Below are 14989 nucleotides of genomic sequence, written 5' to 3'. Positions count from 1 at the left end.
TTCCCATGATATTTCAAAATGAGCAAATTATTATTTGTTTTTACCTTCTTAACTTCTTTATATCTAATTTTCTTTATATACTTCTTTTCCTTTTCTTCGTCTTTATAGGAGTCCATTTGTCACACCCCTCCCGCCGGTCTTAGTTACCCGCCCGACAACCCGTGGGAGTGATTCGTCACAGGATCCACGGTCTTACCCATCAATAATAATAAATGCAAGTAAAGATAATCGTGAGCAAGAATAAGTTCAATAATTAAATAAAAGGATTACAAGACTTCAAATACTCCAATAAAATAATCAATGAAAGAACCAAGGATAAAAAAGAATATTAGTTCAGCGGAAGCAAATCAAAATAATTCAAATGATCTTCTTTCCAGTTTCTTTCTCTAAGCTAAGAAATGTTGCTCATGTTAAGCAAGGAAGGGGGTTCTCCAATTCTTCTCCATACGATGGGCAAATTGTCTGGCAACTTGTCTCCTATGCCCATCAATGGGTGCTATAAGCGCACTCCATGCACTCACAGGAGCTCCCGCACATGCTATCTCCATCTCCCATTGCCCATGCCACATCTTTTTCATACGAGAAGGCTCCTTCATGGGAAACCAATCCATTTTCCGGCACATGTCCTCCATCTGTATAGGGTAATAAAACATAGAAAATAAAGGAATGAGTTTTGACGAACAATTAGAGCTCTATTCCCGTCAATGGGTGCTGTAAGAGCATTCCATGCATCCACAAGAAGTTTCATGTTCATCATAAGCAGTTCCCAGGCAACTCCAGTATCTCTTCAGTGGGGTTCTCCCATAGATGCGAGGCATCTTCTGTTCTGCATAACTATCTAAGAAAGAAAAACTAGAAAATCACAAGGAATGAGTTTTAATAACTCAGTAAGGCAACAATTACATACATATCCCACAATCTCACCGGATTAAAATAATGAATAAGTGAAATGCTATGTTATAGATGCATCTAAGAACACTAGCTATGCAAGTCTCTATCTAGGTAGATATGCTTTCAGATATACACCAGCCCTCCTTTGGGTAGGTCTCGTCACTCTGATTCCTCATGACACCCAAGCCATTTTCTGGAATCTCAAGCAAGGCATACGGTCCACATCATCAACTATGAATGGGATATAGGTCCATACTCTTTCACCACAACCATTGGTCTAAGTTTTGGTGCATGTAGGGGATTCTAAACCCAATGCAAGGTCATAAGGTAACACACTACATGTGGTCTAGATATCTTTCTTCATGCTTAGTGCCCTTTTGGTCTAGTATCTTTCCCCACCTAGGAATGCTAATCCTCACGACACCTAAATTGTCTTTTGGACAACATCCCTTAACCATATAGTCATCCACATATTATTGGGGTGGATACGTCTCATATTTCTTCATGACACCCAAGCCATCTTTTGGACACCCATAAGTCCAACCCTAACATACGCAATCCTACCATTGCATGATAACAGTGAGTTTGTGCCTCCTCACGACACCCAAGCCGTCTTTTCGACGCCCACAGGACCCAGCCACTGTCATCACGAGTCACTCGACTTTAATAACCCTGCTGAAAGGGTGGTAGCTTGTAAGGGTTGCCTAACCATGCATTTAGACATCTTAATCATGATGGAAAACAACTACGGAAATTGATGGGGGCATCATAAATAGTGTCCCATCACAATCGTTGATATCCCAAGCCAAAAATATAGGGTTAGGTATTCCCATGTTCATAGTCGCACCAAACAACAACAGTCCACAACATAAAAAGAATAAAAGTACAATGAGCATCATTCATAATTCATAATTGATAAATAAACAAGCATAACAGTAATATAGCAAGCTATAGAGTCATTGACATGCTTAGAACAACAAACAGATCAATATATCAAACAACCAGTTATATAAGTAATTTTGTCCTTACTTGACTTAGCAAAAAAATACGGATAAAGATGCTTAAATCCTCACAACCAACTACTCCAATAGATCCAAGAAAACCCCTAAATTATGTTCATTAAGTCACATTAGGGTTTTAGGATTCAAACTGAGCAGAAACAACTGCAAAACAAGCTCTAGAATCCAATAGGTTGCTTAAGAAAGTTGGTCAAATCAATCGACCGGTTCAAGCGACCGCCAGCCTTTTTGACAATTTTCCAAGTCCGACATTCAAACTTTTGATCATCCATCATCCGACAGATTTTGGGATGACCTCAGATCTAAATCACATTCTTAGAGGACTACGAAAGCCTCTTTAATCAATGAGAAATGAAAACAAAACTTAACATAGATCTGGAATTAAAATCTCCTTCAAAGAGTAATCACCATTAAAATAGACATAAGATCTATTCTCCCAACAATTTAATCGAAAACAATAGAAATAATAATTCTCATCTCCAATCAATTCCAACAGAGGTTCGAGAGAAAAACCACTCTCCACAGAGGAAGAATTAATAGGATAAGAAATTAGTCCAACCAACCTTCTCAAGAGTCCAATGGTCAACCCAATCTCTGAGAAATTCACTGCGAATCGAGCTCTTTCTTCTCCACGTGCTTTTTGACATTGCAATCATCCCAGTAGTCTAAAGGATTAAAATAATGCAAAATTAGGTTTTAGGGATCTTAAATAGGGTGTTGCAAGGCAAAACAAGCATGTTTTGCCAAAATTTCCAATCAACCGCCACTACTTGGCCAATCGACCGCCTTAAGCAACCATCATCTAGTACTCTTCAATACTCGAGCTTTTTTCTCTATGGTTGATCGCTAGTCAGCTACAACCTTAATGAACATATAAAGGGCTCTTACCTTGCTCATAGACAATGGCCAAACTTGACTTTCTCGCACTAGATATTCACGTGCCCAATCCATCCGGATTCTAACTAGATCTTCTTTCGGCTCCCAATAAGGCAGGTTTTTTACCAATTTCATCCAAATCCATGGATTCTGGGGCCGAAACATGGACTTCAATTCGCATGGCCCACAACTTCTTCCGACTAAAGACACATGTACTCAGACCTGTATTTCGGGTTTCAAGTTAGAATTACGAGGGTTATTACATAGAATTTGTTGCAGATCAAGATGCCTCTATGTTTCAAGATCTTGAGATGCTTGCGATCGATATGTATGACGTACCATATTACTAGAGTGACGACGTGCACGATGACACGTGTGCATGTCTTGACTATGCATATAAAGATTAATCATGCACTTAGAAAGACGGAGATTATTTAAGAAATTGAGACTTTTGAGTTTCATATTTACCATTTAATTAAGGACACTTACTTGATGTAAACCTTAGGAGATTTGATTTCTTTTCTTTCCAGTTTCACTTTCCCTTAGGCACCCATTTTAACACATCAAGGTCACCTTCTTGCCAAGTTGTACTGGTGTTTTCCCTTTCAGATTTGGAACATCATCTTCAATTGTAAAATAAAGAGCGAAGGGCAACCAAAACCCCTATTTGTGGGCAAAGAGGAAGACATCACATGGAATACGAATTCAAGTGAATCGGTGAACCCGGGAGCTCTTTTTGTAAATTACGTGAGGCTTTTGTAAAATAAAATATATATATATATTTTCCTTTACCCCATGGACAAAATGGTCATTTCAATTTCAAAGTTAATAGAAAAATAACAATGGATAACTTCTAATTTCTCAAAATGGCCAGTGTAGGCTGCATGCAATTTTTGCCACTTAAGTGGACAAACAAGAGTTTTGGCCCAATTTAAGTGGGCAGCATGAAAAAAAAAAATCAAAATTGAATGGTTTGTGACTGAAAAATTCCCCATATATCATACCACATATAAAGTCTTTTACCTCCAACCGAATGCCAAAATTAGTAGCCCATCAGGTCCAACACTACTGTGTAGAAAAGCTTCAGCAACAAAAGTGCTAAGATAAACTTCCATTGAACATATTCTCTAAAATTTTATGTGACTAATCTAGACCACAATTTCTTATCGCCATATCCTCATTCACATTTTGAGGAACTATTCTTGAATGACTTAATTTTTATTCCAAGGGGCCATCCATTCATTATTGCTTTTTCTCGAGAGAGAGAGAGAGAGAGAGAGAGAGAGAGAGAGAGAGAGAGAGAGAGAGAGAGAGAGAGAGAGAGAGAGAGAGAGAGAGAGAGAGAGAGAGAGAGAGAGAGAGAGAGGGGGAGGGGGATTTGTCAAATTACCAATTATTTTCAGAGGGGGGGGCGGTCGTAAATGAGCTTCTTCCTATTCACGACATCTCATCTTTTGTTAGGTACCATTTGAAAGGACATGGCCTTATGAGATCGTTTTCAAAGATTAAACATTTAATTAAAATACTTGACTTTTCATTGAATGACTCAGGCTACTTAGAAGATGATAGAAATGTTTTCCCCGACAATAATCATGGTGGTGACATCAACTTTGTCCATAATCAAATTTCTAACTTGAATTTGAAATTTGTGCAATAGGGACTAGTTGCCCTAGACCTTTTTGACAATAATTGGTACAATATTGCTATATTTGTTTTAGGATCTCAAGGAATTGAGTCTAGCTCGGAAGGCTTAATTGAATGTTGATACAACCAGTTGGCTACCCTTCACTTCCTGGCTTAGAGATATTTGCTTTATTGCTTTGGTCTTTCCGCTTGAATGAGGGGGTGGTTGTGGGTTGTTTGACGGGGGGGTTTGTATTCCGGGTTGTTTCTTTTCTGGGTTTTTGAGGGGGGGGTTTTTTCCCGTTTGGTTGTGAAATCTCTAGATTCTGAAATCTAGAGATCCACTAAAAACGGAATCGGGGTTTTTTGGGTTTGGGGTGAAATCCATAGATTTCATCCTACTCTAAAAAACTAAAAAGGCCAATTCCAACCCGAAATTTCTACTAAAAAGTTTAGATGGGTGCTAATAGAATTAATGATGAGATACTATTGGGCATTACTTGATCTTTCCAACAATGTGTTCAGATTTTTGGATTTTCCATTACCCTCTTATTACTCCATGAGCATCATTGTAAGTATTTGGTTTTCAATCAAACATGATACATGAGTGTCATTGATCAACTCCATGCTCACTATTTTATTTTGAATATATCAAAATAATGAGTATGTTTATTTGTCACTACTAAAAAGGCCCTTCTTAGGCTTAGGGCAGGTTTCCCCCTGAATTTGACATTTACGTTGATCTTTATATTAAAAAAAAAAAAACCTTGGTCCGCACACTGATCTTGATCCTCACTTCATCCCCATGACTCCACTTCTGTTTTATATTTGTTTTTTTTTTCTTGATTTTTTATATCAAGTTTAATAGCAGGTTGGTAGTTTTATTGCTTCATACAATTTTCATATGTTAGATGACTCAAATTTAATGACATGTTAGATTATGAACTTGTTATTTTTTTTGTTGTGCTTTTAACTTGAAATATTATTGATATCTTAACAATTCAAAGACAATAGCTCAGAGGTTCCATTGTTTCTTTACAAATGATTTAGATTTAACAACTAAAAAGACCATGGAAATTTGTGTTTCTATTGTGCATCTTGTTGATATATTATTATATCAAAACTAACACATGAACAACAATATTAACTTGGAATTTTTTTTTTTTAATAACAATTTGGATTTTGAAAGTTTTATTTATGAATACATAGTTTTGATTTGTGAATCATATTACACTATTGATTTTGCACACGCTTCTCTTTCTTGTTGCTACTAGTAGTTCCAGTAAATTGAGTTAAGCGCCTCGAGGAATTGAGTAATCTGGATTTTTTGTGGTAACAGAATTAACAATCTGATACCCTATGGATATGACTGAAGACTTGGTTTGATTAAACCTTTCTAACAACTTGTTCATTGGCTGGAATTGCCATTACCCATTCACTCTTGCAACATTATGCACACGCTTCTCTTTCTTAGAGGGTGTGTTCCAAGGTGCAAAATTTTGCCGAAACTAGGGGTTTCGCTATCCAGTGGAACTATTAAAATTCCAAATTTGTGCAGAAATTATCATTTTTTTTTTCAGATTTCAACCTTTTTTTATAGTTAGGGCAAAGATTGCTGTGAAATTTTGGTGAAATTTTGGAATTCATTGAAATTTCATTGAGATTTCGGAAATTTTCCCCGCATTTCAATGGTAAGTTAAAACTTTTCAATTTTGCCTGTGGTTTTGTTTCACCATATGTTGAAACACACAAAGTTTGGCAAGTTTCTGCAAAATTTAGTGAAATTTCTTACCATATATGGTGTGTTCTAGCATTCTAAGATATTACTTTATTAGAGATGAATCAAGAATGGAAGGTAATTTGAGAAAATACATTTTGATATGGTACTCCTATAATCCCTTAACAATTAAAATATTATATACAAGATTGGGCAGCTTCACTTTCCCTAACTCAGCCCAGCTTCAAACTCTTAACGCATGTTAATTTTCAACCCTAATCCATTAAACCTAGTCCCCATTTGAGCTCAAGGCAGGCCAAGGTGGATTTGGCTGTTCGCATCAAATTTGTATCCCTATCCAATACGTGAACACCATATTATCTTAAATTTAACCATGGCCAGTTCTACCTCATCCATCTTACTCCCCATAGGTTTAACCATCTTTTTTACTTTAATAATTCCCATTTTTAGGGTCTGTTTGGTTATCATGATCTAGGGATTTGAAATCCCTGGATTCATGAATAAGAGATTATACTTGTTTGGTTGTAATTAAAACTTCCATAGATTTACAAAATCTAGGAATTTCACTTTTTTTCTTCGGTATATTGGGTTAAATTTCACCTAAGTATAAAATGGATGAAATTTACAGATTCACGCGATACCACCCAAGTATAAAATGGTTAATTTTTTTTAACCATGAATCTATAGATTTGAAATCCATAAATATAAAATCCTATTTCATTTCAAAGTCCTAGATTCATGTAACCAAATTGCCCCAAATGTTTTTATCTCCCCAACATCCACCATAAAGGTGTATTAAGGCACCAAAAACTAGAAGAAGATTGGGAAAATATATAACTTTATCCAAGCAAATATAAGTAACTCCATTGTTATTAGGGGTGTAAACGGACCGGATTCGAATTCGGATCGGATAGTGGTAATACTATATCCGTATCCTATTATATTCGGACGGATTCGGATAATATCCTATCGATTTTCTGAAGGATTTAGTCGGATTCGGATGATAATCGGATAATTATTTTCTTGAGTAGATTCTTCTAAGTGGGCATGAATACAGATTGAATACAAGTTTTTGACTAGCTGTTTACATCTTTACCATTTTATTTGTGAGAACTAGATTTCAATTTTAAGAATTTAGCAACTTTGGTAGCTATTTTAGCATAAAATCTAGAAAAATAGTCACATAGCACAGGTAAAAAATTTGTAAAAATAAGAAAAATAAATATAAATAAGTAACTTAATCGGATAATTTTATCGGACGGATAATAATCGGTAAGAAAGAGGTATACCATATCCGCATCCTATTAGTAATTGGATGGATTCAGATACCCCTAAACGAATGCAAGATGCGAATTCGGAGCGAATTTCGGTTATTCATTCACACCCCTAATTGTTATCACTCTTCTTAAAAGAAAACTCGAGGTTCCATGTTAAAAGACAATCACCATTCCATTGTGTATATAAATTTGAAAACTCCAAACCACAAGGAGACGCATCTTCCAAACTCTATAATGACTTTCTCACACCAAAGAAGTCTTAAAGCATTTATTTTACCCAAAAAAAGAAAAACACATTTGCCCAGATGACCCGTCCTTGACTAAGGGGTCATAAAGCGTTTGCCCAAATGACCCGCCACCCACTAAGAAGTCTTAAAGCATTTGCTTAGATGACCCATCACTCACTAAGGAGTCTTAAAGCTAAGTTCTTCTTTTGGTAGTCTTAAAGCTAAGTTCACATCTTATATTCTTCAAGATTTGATTCTTAGCCTCACCCCATAAGACCCATCATGCAGTCAAGGTCAAGGAAAGAAAGCTAGCTAGCTAGCAGCAATTAGATGCATTAGTTTCTTTTCTTCTCATTTTCACTCTCTTTCGTCCATTATTAGTTTGCCTTTTGTCTTATTTGTTCCAATTCATTCATGCCTATAGGCTTCCAAACTTTTTAAAGACTAGCACAACAGGGTATATGGCATTACTTGGAAATGATCCGGTCATTCTAGTCAATAATGTGTTGATGCGTTGTTTTCTCAAAGAATCTTCCCAAAAGATCTTTGAGGCACTCACTTACTATCAAGACAGAATTACAATCATTGAGATGGGAGTGTATACTTGGAAATGCAGAAAATTTTAACCACCTTCACCTCCAATGATCTATCCAATAATTTATGTGTAGGAAAGATCCCCAATGCATTGGGAAATTTAAAAGCATTGAAAGTGCTCAACTTGTCCTGAAATAGCCTAACAACTCAAATTCCATTTTCCATAGGAAATCTAAGTGGACTTGAGTCACTAGATCTATCAAAAAACAAACTCTTTGGAGAAATCCCAATGCAATTGGCAGATTTGACGTTTCTTGAAGTCTTGAATTTATCCTTCAATGATTTGAAGGGAATTATTCCACAAGGGAACCAATTCAATACATTTTCAATTGCGTCCTATGAGGGAAATGAGGAATTATGTGGTTTTCTTTTAACAAGGAAGTGTAGAGTTTTAACTCCCACGTCACCATTCCAATACAGATGATGATGATAATGAAACATGGAGGTTTGATTGGAGATTTGCCTTGGCAGGATGTTGCTTTGGTTTAATAATTGGATTGGTTGTTGGAAGAGAGTTATTTTGGAGAAAAAAAAAATGATATTCTAAGTTCATTTCTAGGTTTATGAAATCCAAGCTGAGAATAGGGTCAAGAAAAATAAAATGCCACAATAGAAGAAAATGAATCAATGTCCACAACTAGGAAAAATTAGATTCATTATTGCACCACACAAAAAACATTCCCTTTTGTAAAAGTTTTGCAGCTACTATAATCATAAAAGTCAATACAAAATCTCAAAGGGCGTTTTGTAAATAAAATTTTATGCTCTTATTGAATTTTTTTTTCATTATTATTTTTATATGTTTATTATTTTAAAGTGACATTTCCATTGCCAAGAGTTAAACCTGGGTTTCTTGGGTGAAAAACTAGATATCCTAACTGCCACAACAGATTGGTAATTGTTTGTATTCATTAATTCTTGCAGTGGGAGTACGATGTTTGGCAATGTACTACTAAAAATTTCTTTGATTTCTTTCAAAAACTCATCATCATCATCATTATACATGTAAACAAGAATTTCTCTAGATTTCTTCCAAAATGTGAAACTAGGCATATTAATGAAGAACATCAAACATAAAGACATTCCGATTGGGCTGAATTAAAACGGAATTGGGTGTCAATGGCTGAAGATTACGTCAAATTTCATCAAAAGGTATGTAGCAAGTTTAAAGATTTAAGAACATGAAACAACAGGAAGCACGGGGTTAGACCTCTATTCTCTCCCTCAATAACATCAAATATCTCCTTCTAGTTCTACTCCAATCTGACATGCATTTCCAACCCAAGTCAATCCGTAAACAATTAAGTTCTAGCACTTTGATTTTTCATTTCTTTTATTCTCAGCGAGGTATTTGGAAGAAGAAAAAAAAAAAAAGAAGCATTTTTAATATAGTAATCCTATAATCTCTAACAATTAAATTGTATAATATATTATAGATATGATTGGCAGCCTCTGTTTGGGCATGAGGTCTCAACCTTAACTCTAGAGCATGTAATTTCCAACCACAACTAGGGATGCATGTAAAGAGACGGGATCATCTCCCCTGACACCTAGTGACTACAAATTACAAAGGGGCCCACAAGGTTAGGTAATGGGATTTTTTTCCCTTGTGGGCTCCACGTAATTTGTGATTGTAAAGCCATCAGCGGAGCACAGGGTGCTCCCGTCAAGGGAGATGATCCACACTCTGCATCATCATGTAAACTCGATCTTGACGACTTTAATTCCCCCTAACCCACACTTACCCTAAACAAGGTTTGAGAAAGTACTGGCCCAGCCATGTTGACGTTACCTTATTTTAATTTAGACACTAGTCTAATTAATGGATTTAAGGTGAATGAGGTGAATGGTTAGTGCACATGAAACTTCCTCACTTTGATATAATTGTAAGTTTCTCAAGTTGCATATGAGCAGTAGACGCCTAGTTAGTTTATCACTCTTGATTCTTCATGTTAAAACAAATCACAATTTCATTGCGTATGAAAACCTAAAATTTGAAAGCTCAAACCAACTAGGTGAGGCATCTCAACTGACTAATGACTTTCTCATGCCAATGGGGTCTCAAAAGTGTTCTCATTGATTTTGAAGTTTGGCCAAGAGAGTCAAGGTCGAAGTCACCAGCAATTAGATGCACTAGTTTCTTTTCTTCTCCTTCATGGAATTTGGAGAAGAAAAAAGTGCTTTCATTGATTTTTGAAACCCACACAACACGTTTTCACTAATAAGATTCTTCTCTGAAACAGACTTTCATTATATCATCTCTTTCTCTTCTTGACCTCATCTCTATAAATCAAGTCAACTTCATATATCCTGTATTTACATACTATTTAATCAAATTATGATAATGGATCCAATTTTGTCGTATGACTACCCCCATAGATTTATAAAATGGAAATAATTTATAATATATCCTGTATTTACATACAAAACGTTTCTATTATTAGGATTCTTCTTCTTAAAGATTGTCTCTCATGGTTTGTCTATAAATAAGTGGCAAGGAGAACTCCTTCATGCATCAATCGTCCAACATTTACAAAACCCGGCCAAACCTTTTTTAATTAGTTCCTTTGAAGAAATAGAAAGGAAGTATGTCTTGGCAATTCCTTCTTTTCTTACTAGTTCTGTTTCAGCCTTGTTTCCTTTCTTCTCCTTCTCCTTCTCCTTCTCCTTCTTATTTGTGTCTTCATGATGAGCACTCTGCTTTGCTGCAATTTAAGCAAAAGCACTCCAGTGTCTCTACCAACTATCCTTCATCTCTCAACTCGTGGAAGCCAAATACTGATTGCTGCTTCTGGGAAGGCATCTCTTGCGATGGCACTACTGGTCATGTAGTTGGCCTTGCTCTCTCCGATTCGTTGCTTGGTGGTTCCATTCATTCCAATAGTACTCTCTTCAATCTCCTTCACCTTCAAATGCTCGACATCTCATGGAACAAGTTTGATTACTTTGCACCATCAGGCTTTGTAAGACTCTCTGGATTACTGCATCTCAACCTCTCAGGTAACATTTTTTCAGGACGATTCCCATCAAAAATTTCACAGCTTATACAATTGGTTTCTCTTGATCTTTCTTTGAATAGCTTTCAGGGCCAAATCCCATCAGAAATCTCCAATCTTACAAACTTGGTTTCTCTTGATCTCTCTTGCAATCATTTTCATGGCAAAATTTCATCTGAAATCTCCAACCTTACCAGGTTGGTTTCACTTGACCTCTCTCAAAACAAGGGACTTGAAATTCCTAATTTGAGAGCATTCGTCCAAACCTTAACCATGTTAAGAGAACTCCGGCTTGGTGGGGTGAACTTGTCAGCTCAAATAAATAGGGATTGGTGTCATCACTTATCATCTGCACTCCCTAACCTTCATGTGTTGTCATTGAGTGATTGTTCACTTGCAAGTCCCTTGGATGCATCAATCTCGAGCTTTCATTTTCTGAGAGAGCTATACCTTAGTGGCAACGAGAATCTCACTTCCACAATACCGAGTTCTTTGATGAACCTCACTTCTCTCACTGCCCTTAGCCTTTCCAATTGTGGATTCTACGGAGCTTTCCCAAGCAGTGTTTTTCTTCAACCTAAGTTGAGTAGCATAGACTTATCTGATAATCCTCTCCTCTTGGTTCATTTGCCAGAATTCCCTCAAATGAACACCTCTCTTCACTCTTTGTCCATTGGCTGGACAATGTGCCAAGGGATGTTACCAAGTTCAATTGGAAACCTCTTGTTTTTGGAGACATTATCTGCCAGTGGTTGTGACTTATCCGGACCAATCCCTCCTTTTATTTCTAATCTTACCCAGCTTACAAGTTTGGATCTTTCAAACAACAGTTTGAGTGGTCAAACTCCTGATTACTTTTTGCTTCCCAATCTTGAATTACTAAGTTTGGACAACAACTTACTCCAAGGGTCCATCCATTCTTCATTGTTTTTTCTCCCGTCAATATGGTCATTGGACTTGTCCAATAACCAATTCGACGGAGTCATAAATGAGCCTCCTCCTGTTCACAACATCTCCTCTTTTTTCTCACGACTTAGTCTGAGAGGCAACCATTTTTTCTCACAACTTAGTCTGAGGGGCAACCATTTGAAAGGAGAAGACCTGATGAGATCAATTTCAAAGATCAAAGGTATAATTCAATACCTTGACCTTTCACTCAATGACTTTAGCTACTTAGGAGAAGATACAAATCTTTCCTATGATGGTCTCCCCAACAATAATCATAGTGGTGACATCAATTTTGTCAATTCTCAGATTCTTCAATTGAGTTTGGATTCTTGCAACATCAGTGAATTCCCAAGAAATTTCCTCAAGAATCAGGAGCAATTATTTACTCTAGATCTTTCTCACAATAGAATTATAAAATTCCCAGATTTCCTTAAGGATATCGAGGAATTGAGGGCTCTGTATATTGGTGGTAATAGACTTGGTGGTGAGATACCCAAATGGATATGGAAAAAAGAATTTGAGATATCTGAACCTTTCTAACAACATGATTACAGGTCTTGAATTGCCATTCCCTGATCACTCCTTCAACATGTTAGAAGAACTTGATCTTCACTCAAACATGATACAAGATTGTCAATCATCTGCACCATGTTCTCCCCAAACATTTGATGAGTATGATACTGAGGTTGTTTCTCATATCTTAGGGAATCTCACTTCCCTTTTCTCTGAAACCATCGATTTCTTCTCCATTTCAAACAACAAATTAACTGGAAAAATCCCTTCCTCAATATGCAAAGTAAGAAACTTTGAAATCTTGGATTTATCCAAGAACAAATTGAGTGGCAGCATTCCAATTTGCCTGGGCAAAAGCAATATGGGGGTGCTAAATTTGGAAATGAACAATTTTCATGGATCCATTCCTTCTACTCTATTCAAAGATGGGTGCAATATGCATACCCTCAAACTCAATGCAAATAAGCTTCATGGAAAAATTCCGAGAGCACTCGGCAACTGTGAATTACTCAAGGTATTGGATCTTTCAGAAAACCAGTTGAACGGTACCTTTCCTCATTGGTTGGAAAATCTTGCTGGAGTTACAGGTTCTTGTTTTGAGGTCTAACAAATTTGTGGGTCCCATTGCTCAACCCGTCCAAGCTCATTCTCATCCCTTCCCAAGCCTACATGTCATTGATCTCTCTTTTAATAATTTTAGTGGAGATTTACCATTGCAATACATTTGTCACTGGAAAGCTATGATGTCTGACGATGATACATCTGTCTTGTACTACAGTAATGTGGAAGATAGTTCTACATACTATCAAGACAGAATTGTAATCACTGAGAAGGGAATATACTTGGAAATGCAGAAAATTTTAACCACCTTCACCACCATTGATCTATCCAACAACTTCTTTGTAGGAAAGATCCCCGATGCATTGGGAAATTTAAAAGCATTGAAAGTGCTCAACTTGTCTGGAAATAGCCTAACAGGTCGAATTCCATTTTCCATGGGAAATTTAAGTGGACTTGAGTCACTGGATCTATCAGAAAACAAACTCTTTGGAGAAATCCCAATACAATTGGCAAGTTTGACATTTCTTGAAGTCTTGAATCTATCCTTCAATGACTTAAAGGGAATGATTCCACAAGGGAACCAATTCAATACATTTTCAATTGCGTCCTATGAGGGAAATGCAGGATTATGTGGTTTTCCTCTGACAAGGAAGTGCAAAGTTCTAACTCCCACATCAACATTCCAATACGGAGATGATGATGATAATGAAACATGTAAGTTTGATTGGAGGTTTGCCTTGGCAGGATATTGCTCAGGTTTAATAATTGGATTGGTTGTTGGAAGAGAGTTATTTTGGAGAAAAAATAGATGTTCTCAGTTCATTGCTAGGTTTATGGTGCCCAAGCTGCGAAGAAGGTGAAGGAAAATCGAATGTCACAATAGAAGGAAATGAATCAATATCCACAACTTGGATAAATTACATTCATTACTGCACCACAAAAAAATTCCCTTTTGTGTTTTGTTATGGTTTTATATTTGTGTATGCTCATATTTGTCTAAATCAAATATTGTGCCCCCTTTAAATGTATCTTTAATTTTTTGGAAAAAAAGTTCTCTCCCCCCTATACTTATTCTATATTCACTCTTGTTCCCGTCTCATATATTTCACCTCTCATTCCCCAAGAAAAAAACTTTTTCTTTTTCATTTCCCATGATATTTCAAAATGAGCTAATTATTCTTTGTTTGAACCTTCTTAATTATATACTATTTTTCTTTATTTACTTCTTTTCTTTCGTCCTTTATAGGAGTCCATTATACGTAATTAGATGTTACTATTTTATTTTTATGCTTTTTCTCTCTTCCTATTTTGTTGGAATTGTTTATGTTTACCTTGGTTAGCCATGATTAAGAATGAAATATTAGATTGGGATGCCTCTAGATGTCATCGATATCGTTTTGAATAACAAGTGCGCACAAGTTTAAATCTTGAGGTTCCTGTGAGATTGGTGTATTTGGGGCAACTATTGTTGTAGGATTGAATGTTTGAGGCTCCTCTCAACCTATGAATTATTGTATGACTAAAAAAAAAAAAAAACCGGCCTTTAATACAAATGACATTTTAGCAAAAAAAAAAAAAAAAAAAAAAAAATCCCCAATCTATTTTTTTATAAGAATCCACTAAATGTGGTTTACTCTCTTTCTTCTTCAGTCTTCTATCATAATCCATTAAACCTGACTAGATACACCTCCCTTTTCTAAAAGAATCTATTAAAGGAGTAAGGAAA

General features: G+C 36.2%; 1 pseudogene; it reads left to right on the top strand.

Moving 5' to 3' along the window:
- Positions 1-10750: 10750 nt before the first annotated feature.
- Positions 10751-14410, top strand: LOC149011059 (uncharacterized; annotated as a pseudogene).
- Positions 14411-14989: the final 579 nt, after the last annotated feature.

Source organism: Hakea prostrata, chromosome 7 (genome assembly GCF_041222555.1).
Source record: "Hakea prostrata isolate BN-2017 chromosome 7, UWA_Hpros_2, whole genome shotgun sequence".
Lineage (NCBI taxonomy): Eukaryota > Viridiplantae > Streptophyta > Magnoliopsida > Proteales > Proteaceae > Hakea > Hakea prostrata.
This window is presented reverse-complemented; position numbering and strand designations above follow the sequence as displayed.